The sequence below is a fragment of the Oncorhynchus nerka genome, linkage group LG10 (assembly GCF_034236695.1).
Source record: "Oncorhynchus nerka isolate Pitt River linkage group LG10, Oner_Uvic_2.0, whole genome shotgun sequence".
Classification (NCBI taxonomy): domain Eukaryota; kingdom Metazoa; phylum Chordata; class Actinopteri; order Salmoniformes; family Salmonidae; genus Oncorhynchus; species Oncorhynchus nerka.
In genome coordinates, this window is record NC_088405.1 from 57,589,733 (window position 1) to 57,606,973 (window position 17,241).

Genomic DNA, 17,241 nt, shown 5'->3' on the forward strand with positions numbered 1-17,241 from the left:
TAAGTTAGACTAAATATGAGCACTACACACTCTGGTGGGTGATAACCTTCAATCTGGATAATAACACAAAACAAATCTTAAGACTAGAGACATTTATCGACAAATATTACAAAAACACGATGGAGAGTAAGACAGGGGAACCGATTTCAAAACGAAAATGTGACCCTTCTACAGACACAGACGATTTAATATTTTCACCACCGGGAATGGTAAAGGTCGAAACCGATCTGTTAAAATCAATAAATGACACACTGGGTATATTGACTTAATCTGTAAGGATATAAAAGAGTTGAAGGCAAGCCTCGAGATGAGTGATGAAAAAGCTGCGACATTGAAGAAGGAAACAAACAAGCTAAAAGGGACAGTCAATAAGATTGAAACCGAAGTGAATGAACTTAAAAAGGAGAACACCATCCTGAGAAAAGCCCTACTTGACATATAGACTAGATCCATGAGAGAGAATCTGGCACTTACAGGTATCCAAGAGAAAGAAGGAGAAGTTCCTGAATCTGTAGTTAAGGTAACAGCGCTTCAGATTCCACACGAAGCTATCGACAAAATCTAACTCGAACGTGTAACACAGCTTTGGACAGAGAAGGCAAAGGTATGAACACCCAATCGTTGCCAAATTTGCCTCATTTAAAGATAACATAATGGTTAAAATCCTGGGTAAAAAAAACTAGCTGGGACCAAAATTGGCATGAATGACCAGTTCCCGAAGGAAATTGCAGAACGGCGTAAAGTTCTGTATCCAATTTTCAAGGAAAATAGACTAAAAGGGAAATGAGTAGCTCTCGTCGTCGATAAACTATATAATGACAACCAGTTGTTCAGAGACACAAAGACTACTCCATGGTTATTTAAAAAATTACACATTTGTTATTGACGAGGAAAATAATGAAACACAATTCTAGCCCGGTTATGGATTGTAACAATACAATAAAAAATATAGAGCTTTTCTATATATCTTCAAATATAACTAATTGGAAAACACAAGCACTAATTCGACATGGTGAAGATAAAAACTCAGTAAACAGAAGGCACGGTATGTGTGGATGGTGTGGTGTGTGTTTATTTTATTATCATTTTGTTATGTTTGGGAAAGTGTGGCGCTGAGTGAGAAAGGAAATGGTTGCGTATCCCAGAACCAAGCTTTCAATGTTGGTCAGATGATGGATATACATAATGCATTCTGTCTTATTTACTTATTTATTATCCTATCATGGTGGAACTGTTTTAAAATAAATTATATACATTTAATATATTTATTGTTCTATCATGGTGGAACTGTTTTAAAATAAATTATAAGTTTAATTTATTTATTGTTCTATCATGGGGAACTACATTTTTAAAATCAATTGTATATCTAATTGATTCATTTATGACCCTATATTGATGGAACAGTCCACAACCCTAGACACCCACCTGAATGACCCAGAAACTAAGGAGAAGTCCCTAACTGTTTTATGTGCATGCTGTAAGCAGCATGTATGCAGCCAAAATGCAGTCAGAGACCTTCTAGAGCAGCACTGCCCCCTCAAGATTCTGAGCCTGCTTGGCAGGGTTGGTCCTGCAAAGCCAACGCCCCCCTAAAGGGAGAGCATAATATACAAGGAGATTCTCAAAGCTGCTAATGAGAACCTTGGCCACCTTGTACCTAGCCAGTGGGGACTCCGGTGGGGTGCCCCCACCCAGGTATTGGCATTGCTGGCAACACTAGCTGCAGTAACCCATGGAGAGGGCGTCACACTCAGACATTCAGAGAGGGGGTATATTATTGTGGCCCTTGTGGTACAAAATCAAAAGGCTGACTGCGTGGAGATGCTTGGGAATATGGTTAATACGGGGAACCGTATTGTGGGTGTCTCAGTGAAAAGGTGTACATTTGACCTCAATCGTCTAGGATGTGACAATGGTTAATAAAATCTCTCCATTTCTGCTCATTTTTTTTGCACGGTCTTGCAGGCCTTCTCATGCAGCTGCAACTGTATATGCATTCGTAAATCAAGACCTTACTTGAGTTGGGCTCTGGGCTCTGATGGTGCAACTGTTGAGAATGAGAGCCTATGGTTGTGTGGGGGAAAGGGTTGAGTGTGTATGAGTGTGTATGAGTGTGTGGGTGTATGTGCGTATACCACAACTGTTGCGAGGGAGTAAAAGATGTTAGGGACAATATAGGATGATTCACACTGGTATGGTTCCCAATCAGAGGCAGCTGTCAATCGTTGTCTCTGATTGAGAACCATACCTAGGTAGCCTTTTCCCACCTGTGTTTTGTGGGTAATTATTTTTCTGTTTGTGTTTGTGTGCACCTCGGTTGTGTCACGTTCTTTGCTGTTTACCTGTTTGTTTTTGGGTTGTTTCGGTTTCACTTTCATTAAAAGTTGTGGAACTACATGCACGCTGCGCCTTGGTTGATTTATGACAGGGAGTTTGAGGATAGCGAGCGTGACAGAATTACCCACCACAAGAAGACCAAGCAGTGTGCGCCAACCTGGAGGAGGAGTTGGACCGGGGAGGAGAGAATGGTAGAGGACAAGACCCGGTCACTGAAGCCCGAGAGGCAGCCCAATTTTTTTGGGGGGAGGAACACGGGGAATGTGGCGGAGTCAGGTTGGAGACCTGAGCCCACTGCCCGTGCTTACTGGGGAGAGCAGGTGACAGGTCCCGTGCTATGAGGTGATGCACACTGTGTCTCGGCCGAGTATTCACAGGCCGGTGTGCTTGGTGCCAGTTGCCAGGTGGAAGCTGGCATCCAGCCAGAACGGGGGGAGCCAGCTATGCGGTCGAGACCGCCAGTGCGCCTCCACGGCCCTGTGTATCCGATGCCTCCTTCACGCACCAGGCCTCCTGTAGGTCTCCCCAGCCTGGTGGGTCCTGTGACAGCCCCACACACCAGGCTGTCTCTCCGTCTCCTGTCATGGATATATTGGAATTTGTGGATTAATGGAGACTTAAATACCCTGACCTAGTGAGATATACATGGCGGAGGCTTAATCAAGCAAGTCATCTTGACTACTTTCTTATGTCATTCTCTCTGGCACCAAAAGTTTAAAAAGTGTTGATAGGGGACAGAATGCGGTCGGATCATCACATAATTGGCATATACAGTGGGGAGAACAAGTATTTGAAACACTGCTGATTTTGCAGGTTTTCCTACTTACAAAGCATCTGTAATTTCTATCATAGATACACTTCAACTGTGAGAGACGAAATCTAAAACAAAAATCCAGAAAATCACATTGTATTTTATTGCATGACACAAGTATTTGATACATCAGAAAAGCAGAACTTAATATTTGGTACAGAAACCTTTGTTTGCAGATTGTTTCCTGTAGTTCTTGACCAGGTTTGCACTGCAGCATGGATTTTGGCCCACTCCTCCATACAAACCTTCTCCAGATCCTTCAGGTTCGGGGCTGTCGCTGGGCAATATGGACTTTCAGCTCCCTCCAAAGATCTTCTATTGGGTTCAGGTCTGGAGACTGGCTAGGCCACTCCAGGACCTTGAGATGCTTCTTTACGGAGCCACTCCTTAGTTGCCCTGGCTGTGTGTTTCGGGTCGTTGTCATGCTGGAAGACCCAGCCACGACCCATCTTCAATGTAAGAGCGTCTGCTAAATGACTTAAATGTAAATGTAAATGTAAATGTTCTTACTGAGGGAAGGAGGTTGTTGGCCTGTCCCCTTTGCAGAAAAGCATCCCCAAAGAATGATTTCCACCTCCATGCTTCACGGTTTGGATGATGTTCTTGGGGTTGTATTCATCCTTCTTCTTCCTCCAAATATGGTTCTAGAACGTTATGTGGTAGTTGGGTATCCCGCATCATTCCCATGTGCTATGATAGATTTAGTACAAAGGGTGAAATGCTATGCAGAGCAGATAGAATGTAATTTGTGATTGTGCTTCAAAAGGGTCTGGAATGTAAGAAACATCTTTATTTTTTACATTTTGTTTTTATTGTTATTCCATGACATATACTCAGACATTTCAAATTCATACAATGTAAATGCATATACTGAGTACAGAAAACATTAAGAACACCTGCTCTTTCCATGAAAATGACTGACCAGGTGAAAGCTATGATCCCTTATGAATGCCACTTGTTAAATCCACTTCAATCAAGATTCAAGTTTTAATGGCACATACACAAGTAGAGTGATATCCCATTCTTGCAAGCTCTAACCCCAACAATGCATTAATCAACAGTGTAATACTAAAAATAATGAGGTAGAACAAAAAAAAACGCAAGATTAAAAAAAAGAGAACTACGAGCATACTATATACAGGGTCAGTTCCATGACCATACTTACAATGTACTGGATAGATAATACAAAGGTCAACTCAGATAGTTTGTGTAGCCATTTTGTTAGCTCTTCAGGAGCCTGTTGGTGTCAGCCTTTATGCCCGGTACCGTTGCTGTGAGGAAACATAGAGAACAGTCAGTCTGACTTGGGTGGTTAGAGTCTTTAACGATTTTCCGGGCCTTCCTTTCACACCGCCTGATAAAGACGTCCTGAGCTGTAGTCAATGAACAGCATTCTCACACAGGTATTCCTCTTATCTAGGTGGGTGAGGGAAGTGTGGAGTGCAATTGAGATTGTGTCATCTATGGATCTGTTAGGGCAGTATGCAAATTGGAGTGGGTCTAGGGTGTCTGGGATGATGGAGTTGATGTGTGCCGTAACCAGCCTCTCAAAGCACTTCATGGTTACAGAAGTGAGTGCTACAGGGCGGTAGTCATTGTGACATGAAGCCTTAGAGTTCTTAGGAACAGGAATGGTGGTCATCTTAAAATGTGTGGGGATTACAGACTGGTACAAGGAGAGATTGAACATTACATTTATTGTACCTGCCAGGAGTTCTGCCTGGCCGTGCTGCTGCTCCAGTTTAAACTTTTCTGCCTGTGATTATTATTATTTGACCATGGTGGTCATTTATGAACATTTGAACATCTTGGCCATGTTCTGTTATAATCTCCTCCCGGCACAGCCAGAAGAGGACTCCACATAGCCTGGTTCCTCTCTAGGTTTCTTCCTAGGTTTTGGCCTTTCTAGGGAGTTTTTCCTAGCCACCATGCTTCTACACCTGCATTGCTTGCTGTTTGGGGTTTTAGGCTGGGTTTCTGTACAGCACTTTGAGATATCATCTGATGTACGAAGGGCTATATAAATAAATTTGATTTGATTTCTGCGCATGCTCTGAGAACATGCCCTGGAATAGCATCGGGCCCAGTGGCCTTCGGGTATTGACCTGATTAAAGACTTTACTCATGTCGGTCTCGGAGAGCGAGATCACCCAATCTTCTGGGTTGGTGGAGGTCCTCACACCCGGGCACGATGTTGATATTGTCAAAGCATGCATAAAATGCATTGAGTTCGTCTGGAGAGAGGTATCGTTGGGCAGATCATAGCTGGGTCTTCCTTTGTAGTACGTCACGGACTGTAGCCCTTGCTGTCACGGATCCCCCCCGGAGCTTTCATCACGCACACCTGTCCCCTATTCCCACTGATTAGTAGTTGTATATGTGTGCCCTTTGTTCACCATGGTGCTGTCGATTATTGTTACATTGTCCATTGGTGCGTGTGAGTACCTGTGCTGTGTGTTTTAGCTTTCATGCCATTCTGGATTGCACAGATGGTTACGGGTCTTGTCCCATGTGTTAATCATTGTGCACATGTGTATTTATTCAAGGTACTCCTCGCTCTTTTGTATGGGTTTCAACCCTGTGTTTTTGTTTGGTCTTTGTCCCTATGCCTTTACATGGCACATCGTAATTTGGGTACAATAAAAAACATTATTACGCATTCCTGCATCTGTCTCCCAATCCTTCATGCAAACGTGACAGAATAATCAACCATTGAGAGAAACAGCGGGAATGGCCCGTCCGACAACGCTGCAACTGGGCTGTCCGGCGCCACTGCAATTTCGGCAGCTGCATCTGGGACGTCCGACGTCGCCACAACTTCAGCAGCCCCAACTGGCCCGTCTGATGCCACCACAACTGGCCCTTCTGATGCCACCACAACTGGCCCGTCTGATGCCACCACAACTGGCCTGTCAGACGCCGCCACAACTGGCCCGTCTGATGCCACCACAACTGGCCCGTCTGATGCCACCACAACTGGCCTGTCAGACGCCGGCACAACTTCAGCAGCCACAACTGGCCCGTCTGATGCCACCACAACTGGCCTGTCAGACGCCGCCACAACTGGCCCGTCTGATGCCACCACAACTGGCCTGTCAGACGCCGCCACAACTTCAGCAGCCACAACTGGCCCGTCTGATGCCACCACAACTGGCCTGTCAGACGCCGCCACAACTTCAGCAGCCACAACTGGCCCGTCTGATGCCACCACAACTGGCCCGTCTGATGCCACCACAACTGGCCTGTCCGACGCCGTCACAACTTCAGCAGCCACAACTGGCCCGTCTAATGCCACCACAACTGGCCTGTCCGACGTCGCCACAACTTTGACAGCGGCAACTGCGCCTGTCTCCCGACCCTTTATACCAACGTGACAGAATAATCAACCATTAACCGCTAGCAGAACCCCTCGACAACATTCCGCTGAAAAGGCAGCAAGCGAAATTCAAAAATATTTTTTTGAAATATGTAACTTTCACACATTAACAAGTCCAATACAGCAAATGAAAGATAAACATCTTGTTAATCTACCCACCATGTCCGATTTCAAAAATGCTTTACAGCTAAAGCACAACATATGATTATGTTAGGTCATAGCCAAGTCAAAAAAACAAACAGACATTTTTCCAACCAAAGATAGGAGTCACAAAAAGCAGATATAGATACAATTACTCACTAACCTTTGATGATCTTCATCAGATGACACTCATAGGCCATCATGTTACACAATACATGTATGTTTTGTTCGATAATGTGCATATTTATATCCAAAAATCTCAGTTTACATTGGCGCCTTACATGCAGTAATGTTTTGATTCCAAAACATCCGGTGATTTTGCAGAAATACTCATAATAAACATTGATTAAAGATACAAGTGTTATTCACAGAATTAAAGATAGACTTCTCCTTAATGCAACCGCTGTGTCAGATATGGAAAAAGCATCATCTGAGAATGGCGCACAGAACCCAAAACAGCCAGAGGAATATCCGCCATTTTGGAATCAACAAAGTTAGAAACAACACCATAAATATTCACTTACCTTTGATTTTCATCAGAAGGCACTCCCAGGAATCTCAGTTCGACAATAAATGACTGATTTGTTACATAAAGTTCCATAATTTATGTCCAAATAACCACTTGTTGTTGGCGTGTTCAGCCCAGTAATCCATCTTCATGGGGCGCAGGCACTTCATCCAGACAAAAACTCGAATTCAGGTTCATTCAAGTTTTTAAAGACGGTTGATATCTAGTGGAAGCCGTAGGAAGTGCAACTTTATCCATATCTCAATGTGTAGGCCAAGCTTTGAAAAACTACAAACCTCAGATGTCCCACTTCCTGGTTGGATTTTTCTCAGGTTTTCACCTGCCATATGAGTTCTGTTATACTCACAGACATCATTCAAACAGTTTTAGAAACTTCAGAGTGTTTTCTATACAATACTAATAATAATATGCATATATTAGCATCTGGGACAGAGTAGGAGTCAGTTCACTCTGGGCATGCTATTCATCCAAAAGTGAAAATGCTGCCCCCTATGCCAAAAAGGTTAAGGGAGACAGCAGGAATGGCCCGTCTGACGACGCTGCGACTGATCCGTCCGGCGCCGCCGCAACCTCGCTGTTCCCAGGGATTAGTAATTGTATAAGTGTACCCTTGGGTGACCAGTGTCCTGTCGATTATTGTTACTGTGTCCATTGGTTGTGTGAGTACCTGTGCTGTGTGTTTTGGGCTTTCGTGCCCTTGTGGATTGCGCAGATGATTACGGGTCTCATCCTGTGTGTTAATCATTGTGCGCGTGTGTATTTATTCGTGGTACTCCTCGCTCTTTTATTTGGGTTTCAACCCTGTGTTTTGTGTACGTGGTTGTTTGGTCTTCGTCCCCGTGCCTTTACATGGCATATCGTAATTTGGGTGAAATAAAAACCCATATTATGTATTCCTGCGCTTGTCTCTCAATCATACTTGCCTGTGTAAAAATATTAAACTTTTTTCCTATATTTTCCTTTTGCTTGTTTGATGACTACAGAGGTCATAGTGGGACTTCTTGTACTTATTCCTGTCTTCAGCTGAAGCCTCAGGGTTGTCTGCGATAGCCCTGTTTCCGGAAGCCCTATCCTTTACTTTAGCGCCAACCTCAGTTTTAATCCAGGGATAATATCTGATTCTGGAGATACATTCTGGAGCCTCGTACAGTTCGTTAAGTGCCAGCTTGTTATTTCTCTTGTCCTGAGGTGGAACGTATACAACAGTCATGATAACAGCTGAAAAGTCCCTCGGGACGTAAAAGGGTCAGCATTTTACCATCAGGTCTTCCAAGACGGGTGAGCAATGGGTCGACACACACAAAGAGGCAAACCCCTCCCCTCATCGATTTCCCTGACTCCACTGCCCTGTTGGCACAGGGAATAGAGAATCCATTGAGTTGGATAGCCATGGGGGGTATCTTGTCCGAGAAAGGTTTTTCAGAAAAGTAGATAATATTACCCTTTGGTAGCAAATCTGCAATCTGAGGTCATCCATCTTATTATAAGGGAAGACGTGGCCAGTTCTCACTTTGTGTCACGGCCGTCGTTGAAGGAAGACCAAAGCACATTGTGGTGAGTGTACATTACTTTTTATTTGGATAATGTCGCCAACAAAAACAATAAACAATACAACACGACTGTGAAGCTTAAGGGCTATAGTGCCACTAACAAAGATAACAAATAACAAAGGGAAAAATGCTACCTAAGTATGACTCCCAATCAGAGACAACGAATGACAGCTGTCCCGGATTGAGAACCATACCCGGCCAAAACAAAGAAATACAAAAACATAGGAAATAGAACATAGAATGCCCACCCAAATCACACCCTGACCAAACCAAAATAGAGACATAGAAAGCTCTCTAAGGTCAGGGCGTGACACTCTTGCCCGGATCCCCCCTCTCTTGCCTTTGTAACACTGACGTTTCCTCTTGGGTAGATTGTGTAAATGTACCATTCAGAGGGTGAATAGGCCAAACAAAAGATTTAAGTGCCTTTGAACAGGGTAAGGTAGTAGGAGCCAGGCGCACCGATTTGTGTCAACAACTGCAACGCTGCCGGGTATTTCATGCTCCCATGTGTATCAAGAATGGCACCTTTAGTCCATGCCCCAATGAATTGAGACTGTTCTGAGAGCAACAGGGGGGTGCAACTCAATATTAGGTAGGTCTTCTCAAGGCTTGATTGAATAAATTAGCAAACATTTCTAAAAAACAGTTTTTGCTTTGTCATTATGGGGTGTTGTGTGTAGATTGATGAGGAAAAACACGATTTAATCCATTTTAGAATAAGGCTGTAAAGTAAGAAAATGTGGAGAAAGTCAAGGTGTCCGAATACTTTCAGAATGCACTGTATGTGGGGCTTCATGTTTGCAGACATCATACAATGCATTCTGGTTGTCACAAAAATCTGTCAGACCAAAGATGTTATAACAAAACTACGTAAAGGGATGGTAAACTCGACTGACTTAGATTGTAACTATCGTTACTCAGGGTTGCCAGCTAAGATCCCTCGTTCCAGGGGGTTTAACTTACAAACTTATCCTGTGTTTGCCCCCCATTTATTGATAAATCCCCCATCATATTACTATTTCCTGCATCATATCGCCCCACATAACATTCCCCCATTTCTACCCTCTATGGACTTGAAATCCTCCACACATTGAATATACCCCCCCACAAACCCCACTAAAACAGTTTCAAGCAAATCTGGCAACCTTGTTTAGCTATTGCGCTATGGTTAGGCTTGGCACTATGCTTGTATTTGGGGTGATGATCTGTAAGGTGATAACATTTTATTTGCTTTGTGATTTGTCAAACACTGTAAATGATTTATTTAGTCATGTGCTCCAGTTCTTGTATGCACTGTAACAAGTACATCAAAGATTTGTAATATGCTGAAAAGTGGCCAACCTAAGTTTGTGTTTTTCAGGCAATGGGAGCAGCCATCTTTGACTTTGCTTTGTTTATTTGCGTCTTACAGTGAATGTCTTTTTGGGATTAGGGAGTTTTCTCTTGTCAAAAATGAACAAACACGGCTGCCATCATGAAGAATGTAGCTGCTGTTAGCTTAGCTGACACCCATCTCTTTTCTGAACAATATTACATTTTCCCCCTTGTGCTCACCAGAGATGTGGTACATTGTTAACAAGTCTAGCTGTTTGGTCTCTAACATGTTTTTTATTGTCAGCACAACCTGTTATTTAGACTGGTTAATGGAATGAGTTTGGCTGTGGATGTGTTCGGTGTGATGCGTGGGTGATGAATTTTGCATTTATCTTGTACAATTACAGGTGAAATGTAGGATTCAATTAGCAAAGACCTTTATTTCCCATTAGTACAAAACATTGTTTAGATTATTTTCAGACAACAATTCTGTTTAGAAGAATTTGTTGCATCATACGTTCTCTTGCTACTGTTCCAATCACATATTTGCGATGGTACGCTGCAGGGACCACTCAAAAACGATCACATATACAGTGGGGCAAAAAAGTATTTAGTCAGCCACTAATTGTGCAAGTTCTCCCACTTAAAAAGATGAGAGAGGCCTGTAATTTTCATCATAGGTACACTTCAACTATGACAGTCAAAATGAGAAAATAAAATCCAGAAAATCACATTGTACGATTTTTTAATGAATTTATTTGCAAATTATGGTGGAAAATAAGTATTTGGTCACCTACAAACAAGCAAGATTTCTGACTCTCACAGACCTGTAACTTCTTCTTTAAGAGGCTCCTCTGTCCTCCACTCGTTACCTGTATTAATGGCACCTGTTTGAACTTATCAGTATAAAAGACACCTGTCCACAACCTCAAACAGTCACACTCCAAACTCCACTATGGCCAAGACCAAAGAGCTGTCAAAGGACACCACAAACAAAATTGTAGACCTGCACCAGGCTGGGAAGACTGAATCTTCAATAGGTAAGCAGCTTGGTTTGAAGAAATCAACTGTGGGAGCAATTATTAGGAAATGGAAACCACACGGGGGGACCTAGTGAATGACCTGTAGAGAGCTGGGACCAAGTAACAAAGCCTACCATCAGTAACACACTACGCTGCCAGGGACTCAAATCCTGCAGTGCCAGACATGTCCCCCTGCTTAAGCTAGTACATGTCCAGGCCCGTCTGAAGTTTGCTAGAGAGCATTTGGATGATCCAGAAGAAGATTGGGAGAATGTCATATGGTCAGATGAAACCAAAATATAACTTTTGGTAAAAACTCAACTCGTCGTGTTTGGAGGACAAAGAATGCTGAGTTGCATCCAAAGAACACCATATCTACTGTGAAGCATGGGGGTGGAAACATCATGCTTTGGGGCTGTTGTTCTGCAAAGGGACCAGGACGACTGATCCGTGTAAAGGAAAGAATGAATGGGGCCATGTATCGTGAGATTTTGAGTGAAAACCTCCTTCCATCAGCAAGGGCATTGAAGATGAAACGTGGCTGGGTCTTTCAGCATGACAATGATCCCAAACACACCACCCGGGCAAAGAAGGAGTGGCTTTGTAAGAAGCATTTCAAGGTCCTGGAGTGGCCTAGCCAGTCTCCAGATCTCAACCCCATAGAAAATCTTTGGAGGGAGTTGAAAGTCTGTGTTGCCCAGCAACAGCCCCAAAACATCACTGCTCTAGAGGAGATCTGCATGGAGGAATGGGCCAAAATACCAGAAACAGTGTGTGAAAACCTTGTGAACACTTACTGAAAATGTTTGACCTCTGTCATTGCCAACAAATGGTATATAACTAAGTATTGAGATACTTATTTTCCACCATAATTTGCAAATAAATAAATTAAAAATCCTACAAAGGGATTTTCTGGATTTTTTTCTCCATTTGTCATAGTTGAATTGTACCTTTGATGAAAATTACAGGCATCTCTCATCTTTTTAAGTGGGAGAACTTGCACAATTGGTGGCTGACTAAATAGTTTTTTGCCCCACTGTATGTGATTGTACTTGTCAAAGGGTTAACATGTGACATCAATCAAGGGATCATAGCTTTCACCTGGTCAGTCTTTAATGGAATAAGCAGGTGTTCCTAATGTTTTATACACTCAGTGTGCATTGCCCAACTAGGAATAATTGAGACACTTATTTATTTAAATTAATTACACATACAGTACTGTATGTGTAATATCCAACAGTAGAGGGGTATAACGATTGTCCTCTTCTTCTGACGAGGAGTAAGAGATGTTGGACCAATGTGCAGGGTGGTAAGTGTCCATTTTAATATATAAAACTGAACACTACAAAAATACAAAATAACAACGTGAATGAACAAATGAAAATCGAAACAGTCCTGTATGGTACAAACACAGACACAGGAAACAATCACCCACAACTCAAAAGTGAAACCAGGCTAAGGATGGTTCTCAATCAGGGACAATGTTTGACAGCTGCCTCTGATTGAGAACCTTACCAGGCCAAACACAGACATCCCAAAACATAGAAAAAGGAACATAGACAACCCACCCAACTCACACCGTGACCATACTAAAACAAAGACATAACAAAAGAACTGCATGTTCAGCTCCCATACACATTTCCAAAAACTGCGGAGTGAGTGGCTGTACAATGTGTCCATGCTGTGTGAGGTCAAATGGTATAATTAGTGTTTGTGAAATAAATATGGTGATTCTTATTAACACTAGAACTGACATAAGCCAATGGCCACGGAGGTTAGTTTTTTTTAATTAAAAAATCTGCCTCAGTTCAAGCTACTTCCCTGACTTTTCCTAAATGTTTGTATTTTACACTACTTGTTTGTCAGAGTTTTTTAATCATAAACAGAAAAGTATTTAGAGCCTTTCTACTTGTTTTTTCACACCTGTTCCCAACTTGGTATTTTATTAGGATCCCCATTAGCAGTTGCAAAAGCAGCAGGTATTCTTCCTGGGGTCAACACAAAACATGAAACATGACATAGTACAGAACATTAATAGACAATAACAGCTCAAGGACAGATCTACACACATACACAGGGGAGAGGCGTTGTGCTGTGAGGTTTTGTTTTATCTGGGTTTTTTTTTAAATCAGGTTTGCTGTTCACTTGAGCAACATGGAATTCCACGCAATAATGGTTCTATATAATACTGTACGCTTTCTTGAATTTGTTCTGGACTTTGGGGACTGTGGAAAGACCCCTTGTGGCATGTCTGGTGGGGTAAGTGTGTGTGTGTCAGAGCTGTGTGTAAGTTGACTATGCAAACAATTTGGGATTTTCAACCAAGAGAGACTGGCATGAATAGTATTTATATCAGCCCTCTGATTACAATGAAGAGCAACCAGCCTCTCTGTTCTGGGCCAGCTGCAGCTTAACTAGGTCTTTGCTTGCAGCACTCGACCACACGGCTGGACAATAATCAAGATAAGACAAAACTAGTGTTACATCTGCTCCTGCCACACTCTCTACTTCTCATCCTGTGTCTCCCTAACCTGACACCACTCCCCCAGTGCTCTCTGCCTTCTCTCTCTCTGTGTGTGTGTATGTGATTGTGTGATTGGAGACAGGTGCGCTGGAGGCAGAGCAGATCCCCACCAGCTGCAACTTGTTCCATAATCAAGACCTTTACAATTACTGATCCCTGCCACTTCCACGCTGCCAGATCGTAGCCTCTGCTCAGTCAGTTTGTTCTGCGTAGATCTTGTTATCCTATCCCTACCTTTTTTCCCCTAGCCTGACGCTGCTTTTTCTCTGCTACATTTCTCTCCTACTTACCTTGCCCCATCCTCAGCCTCAGGTCCCTGCTACCCTCCCGAGGTTCCCCTGGCCTGCACCTCATCTACCCCCTGATTTTAAAATAAATACGTGCCTTAGTTACCTTATCCCTGTCTCCTCGTCTGAGTCTGCACTTGGGTTCACCTGCTCCGCCAAGCGTAACAACTAAAGCCAGCAGACTTGCTTTTTCAAGTGATGTTCAACAGCCACACCATTCATTACCAGATTCAGCTGAGAGAGGTGGGGTTTCAGGTGTCTCCGGAAGGTGGTGATTGACTCCGCTGTCCTGGCGTCGTGAGGGAGTTTGTTCCACCATTGGGGGCCAGAGCAGCGAACAGTTTTGACTGGGCTGAGCGGGAACTGTACTTCCTCAGTGGTAGGGAGGCGAGCAGGCCAGAGGTGGATGAACGCAGTGCCCTTGTTTGGGTGTAGGGCCTGATCAGAGCCTGGAGGTACTGAGGTGCCGTTCCCCTCACAGCTCCGTAGGCAAGCACCATGGTCTTGTAGCGGATGCGAGCTTCAACTGGAAGCCAGTGGAGGGAGCGGAGGAGCGGGGTGACGTGAGAGAACTTGGGAAGGTTGAACACCAGACGGGCTGGCGTTCTGGATGAGTTGTAGGGGTTTAATGGCACAGGCAGGGAGCCCAGCCAACAGCGAGTTGCAGTAATCCAGACGGGAGATGACAAGTGCCTGGATTAGGACCTGCGCCGCTTCCTGTGTGAGGCAGGGTCGTACTCTGCGGATGTTGTAGAGCATGAACCTACAGGAACGGGCCACCGCCTTGATGTTAGTTGAGAACGACAGGGTGTTGTCCAGGATCACGCCAAGGTTCTTAGCGCTCTGGGAGGAGGACACAATGGAGTTGTCAACCGTGATGGCGAGATCATGGAACGGGCAGTCCTTCCCCGGGAGGAAGAGCAGTTCCGTCTTGCCGAGGTTCAGCTTGAGGTGGTGATCCGTCATCCACACGGATATGTCTGCCAGACATGCAGAGATGCGATTCGCCACCTGGTCATCAGAAGGGGGAAAGGAGAAGATTAATTGTGTGTCGTCTGCATAGCAATGATAGGAGAGACCATGTGAGGTTATGACAGAGCCAAGTGACTTGGTGTATAGCGAGAATAGGAGAGGGCCTAGAACAGAGCCCTGGGGGACACCAGTGGTGAGAGCACGTGGTGTGGAGACGGATTCTCGCCACGCCACCTGGTAGGAGCGACCTGTCAGGTAGGACGCAATCCAAGCGTGGGCGTGGGCCGCGCGGGAGATGCCCAACTCGGAGAGGGTGGAGAGGAGGATCTGATGGTTCACAGTATCGAAGGCAGCCGATAGGTCTAGAAGGATGAGAGCAGAGGAGAGAGAGTTAGCTTTAGCAGTGCGGAGCGCTCCGTGATACAGAGAAGAGCAGTCTCAGTTGAATGACTAGTCTTGAAACCTGACTGATTTGGATCAAGAAGGTCATTCTGAGAGAGATAGCGGGAGAGCTGGCCAAGGACGGCACGTTCAAGAGTTTTGGAGAGAAAAGAAAGAAGGGATACTGGTCTGTAGTTGTTGACATCGGAGGGATCGAGTGTAGGTTTTTTCAGAAGGGGTGCAACTCTCGCTCTCTTGAAGACGGAAGGGACGTAGCCAGCGGTCAGGGATGAGTTGATGAGCGAGGTGAGGTAAGGAGAAGGTCTCCGGAAATGGTCTGAGAAGAGAGGAGGGGATAGGGTCAAGCGGGCAGGTTGTTGGGCGGCCGGCCGTCACAAGACGCGAGATTTCATCTGAGAGAGAGGGGAGAAAGAGGTCAGAGCACAGGGTAGGGCAGTGTGAGCAGAACAGCGGTGTCGTTTGACTTAGCAAACGAGGATCGGATGTCGTCGACCTTCTTTTCAAAATGGTTGACGAAGTCATCTGCAGAGAGGGAGGAGGGGGGGAGGGGGAGGAGGATTCAGGAGGGAGGAGAAGGTTGCAAAGAGCTTCCTAGGGTTAGAGGCAGATGCTTGGAATTTAGAGTGGTAGAAAGTGGCTTTAGCAGCAGAGACAGAAGAGGAAAATGTAGAGAGGAGGGAGTGAAAGGATGTCAGGTCCGCAGGGGGCGAGTTTTCCTCCATTTCCGCCGGCTGCCCGCCCTGTTCTGTGAGCTCGCAATGAGTCGTCGAGCCACGGAGCGGGAGGGGAGGACCGAGCCGGCCTGGAGGATAGGGGACATAGAGAGTCAAAGGATGCAGAAAGGGAGGAGAGGAGGGTTGAGGAGGCAGAATCAGGAGATAGGTTGGAGAAGGTTTGAGCAGAGGGAAGAGATGATAGGATGGAAGAGGAGAGAGTAGCGGGGGAGAGAGAGCGAAGGTTGGGACGGCGCGATACCATCCGAGTAGGGGCAGTGTGGGAAGTGTTGGATGAGAGCGAGAGGGAAAAGGATACAAGGTAGTGGTCGGAGACTTGAGGGGAGTTGCAATGAGGTTAGTGGAAGAACAGCATCTAGTAAAGATGAGGTCGAGCGTATTTCCTGCCTTGTGAGTAGGGGGAAGGTGAGAGGGTGAGGTCAAAAGAGGAGAGGAGTGGAAAGAAGGAGGCAGAGAGGAATGAGTCAAAGGTAGGCGTGGGGAGGTTAAAGTCGCCCAGAACTGTGAGAGGTGAGCCGTCCTCAGGAAAGGAGCTTATCAAGGCATCAAGCTCATTGATGAACTCCTCCGAGGGAACCTGGAGGGCGATAAATGATAAGGATGTTAAGCTTGAAAGGGCTGGTAACTGTGACAGCATGGAATTCAAAGGAGGCGATAGACAGATGGGTAAGGGGAGAAAGAGAGAATGACCACTTGGGAGAGATGAGGATCCGGTGCCACCACCCCGCTGACCAGAAGCTCGGGTGTGCGAGAACACGTGGGCAGACGAAGAGAGAGCAGTAGGAGTAGCAGTGTTGTCTGTGGTGATCCATGTTTCCGTCAGTGCCAAGAAGTCGAGGGACTGAGGGAGACATAGGCGGAGATGAACTCTGCCTTGTTGGCCGCAGATCGGCAGTTCCAGAGGCTACCGGAGACCTGAACTCCACGTGGGTCGTGCGCGCTGGGACCACCAGATTAGGGTGGCCGCGGCCACGCGGTGTGGAGCGTTTGTATGGTCTGTGCAGAGAGGAGAGAACAGGGATAGACAGACACATAGTTGACAGGCTACACAAGAGGCTACGCTAATGCAAAGGAGATTGAATGACAAGTGGACTACACGTCACGAGTGTTCAGAGAGTTAAGCTTACGTAGCAAGAATCTTATTGACTAAAATGATTAAAATGATACAGTACTGCTGAAGTAGGCTAGCTGGCAGAGGCTGCGTTGTTGACTAAGTAGGCTAGTTGGCATTGGCTGCGT